At 42.9% G+C, this 2,591-nt stretch overlaps 2 protein-coding genes across 2 annotated transcripts in view; both read left to right on the top strand.

The window, feature by feature from the left end:
- The window catches only part of LOC137436505 (cadherin-13), a 677,612-nt gene that overhangs the window by 37,492 nt on the left and 637,529 nt on the right, over positions 1 to 2,591 (top strand). The window lies entirely within an intron of this gene.
- LOC137436100 (DDB1- and CUL4-associated factor 11-like) overlaps positions 1 to 2,591 on the top strand; it is a 193,879-nt gene that overhangs the window by 32,888 nt on the left and 158,400 nt on the right. The gene's annotated exons all lie outside the window — the stretch shown is intronic.

Below are 2,591 nucleotides of genomic sequence, written 5' to 3'. Positions count from 1 at the left end.
GAGAGTTAGGATGGTAGTTTAAGGTAGTGGTCTTTCACTCAAAGTGGTGAATGCATGGAATGGTCTCCCTGAAAAGGTAGGGACAGTAGAGTCAGTGGATAGATTTAAAATTGAGGAGGGACAGGTAGGGGCAGCAGAGTAGGGACAGGTAAGGACCGTATGTAGGGGAAAAGGTAGGGACAGTAGAGTCAGTGGATAGATTTAAAATTGAGTCGGTACAGGTAGGGGCAGTAGAGTAGGTACACGTAGGGGCAGTAGAGTAGGGACAGGTAGGGACCATAGGTAGGGGAAAAGGTAGGGACAGTAGAGTCAGTGGATAGATTTAAAATTGAGTAGGGACAGGTAGGGGCAGTAGAGTCAGTTGATAGATATTCAGGAAGTAGTAGGGATGGAGGAGTAATATTATGACTATGGCGTAAGCTTGATAGGCATAATGGCCGCCTCCTTCGTTGAAGTTCCTTGTATTGTAAATCCTTCACTGCTTCGTGGAGCTTTGTTTTTCAGATATGGATGTGAAGGGAAAAAAATTAATAATTTGGAAAGATATTATCATCGTCAGATTTTTTTTAGAAGTATTTGCCTTTTCATAGATATGGAGATGGGCCTAGCATGGAGATGGGCCTTAATTGTGCTCACATTCATTCAAGTGAAGTTTTGTAAAATGGATTATACTGGTTTTATGATGGTTTCATGATATTTGTTATATTATATCACCTTTATCTATCAATATTGTTGAAATGAAGATCAAATAGCTGTATGTTGAAATATGTTGAAAAAGTCAAAACTTTACATGGGGTGTACTTACTTTTTCACGTGACTGTATTCCCTTACGCGGAACTTCAGTACCCAGGAGCCCATTAGGCCCATCATAGTCTGTGCTCGTTTGTCTGTGCTGTGTCTTTTTAAATGCTGATCAATTTTAAAAGCAGCACGGACCTTCCTTTTTGAAATCTTTGGTATGACTTGGCCAGAGTTCGAACCAGTGGCATCTCACGCTCAGAGTGGTCACTCTAACCATGAAACCACTGAGGCTGGTTATAGTCATTCATTTCATCTTCCAGAGATACTTGAAACTCTCCAACGATTTCTTCTCTCTTACCATAATTCTGGATTCTGCTGGAGCATCATTCCTTCCAACTGCCATAAGCGCCGGAGATTTCCATTTGCTTCATTTATCCCTTTAACAACTAGGAAGTGAATTTAATAAAAAAGAAAAAATACAGCATACAGGGGGAATAACATGAAAAGCAGGCCATAGGGAAAGTCCTTGGCATATAATGTCTGTTCCAACACACACACACACACACACACACACACACACACACACACACACACACACACACACACACACACACACACACACACACACACACACACACACACACACACACACACACACACTGTAGCAGTTTTATATTTTGAATAACCCTTTGTTGTTTTTTTGCTGACCCAATACTGGAGGGCACAACTGTACTTTAAATCATCCAATGATTCTGAATGGTGGAGAGTCTCTCAATGCTGTCGTAGGCCTCAGCAAGACAACACATCTTTGCATTTGCTTCACCTTGATCTGAAAGACAACCAGTTATGAATCGTGACATATAAATTGGCAACCTTTCTTCCCTCGGAGTTATTTGTTCTCTTAAGATGTGTTCAAACTCGTGGGAATTATTTTCTCCAACTGAAAATAAATTGCAAGCAAATGTTTTTATTACTTAATAATGTATTTGCCGTATTTTTGATGAATGCTCAGCTTTCTATTACTTCTTTAAAATACTTGATTTGGTTTCCTTTGTCCTCGGACACATTCCATGCTTCCCTGAGGACGTGATTTGGTGGATGTTTTACTTTTTGTCCCCCGTCGCACCGCGGAGCGAAAGGGGGACTATGGTTTTCCCCTCCGCCCGTGTGTGCGTGCGTGCGTCCGTTCGTGCGTAAGTGAAGGACCGAATTCTAATTTAGTGTGTGGGTGCAACTCACGTCAAAATCTAAGATGGCCACCACCATGTATGTCTGACGCCATGTATGTCTGAAACTTGTGAGCGGAATATCTTGAAAAATAAGCAAAGTACCAACTTCTAATCTGGTGTGTGGGTGTGTCGAGGCATAAGGAAGAACGCTGTTTAAAATTGGGTCGCCACGTGAAAATCCAAGATGGCCGCCTTGCGTCTTCCACTTTGTCAACTCACATCACTTCAACGACGGGGGACCTAGGCGTAACGCTTGTTTTTAAATCGACGGTGGATGCTGTAGGGGAAGTGGTGGGAGTGAGACTCAAGACGCCAATGGTCGGAAACAGGTTTTACAAAAAGTCTGGTTTATTAACTGGTTATTCACTTCATCCCATTACCAAATAATACCGTTTAACTCAATGGACCAGGTTAACTCTATTCGCATGGTCCTTCTCGTTCGGCCCATGTTCCTCCGCCATTCCCGTCGGGCAGAGGTTCTGAGTATGAGTGCTCTCTCTCAGCGCTGTTCACAGGGTTCCGTTCCGTTCCGTAGGTCAGAGCTTCTGGTGACAAGTCTCCTGACTCATCGTTTGCTCTGGTTTTTATGGGCCTTGTCGCGCTAATCCTTTCTCCGCTAAT

This window comes from Myxine glutinosa, chromosome 11 (genome assembly GCF_964187855.1).
Source record: "Myxine glutinosa chromosome 11, kmMyxGlut1.1, whole genome shotgun sequence".
In the NCBI taxonomy this organism is placed as follows: Eukaryota; Metazoa; Chordata; class Myxini; order Myxiniformes; family Myxinidae; genus Myxine; species Myxine glutinosa.
The sequence above is the reverse complement of the archived record's forward strand: the minus strand, read 5'-3'. Positions and strand labels throughout refer to the sequence as shown.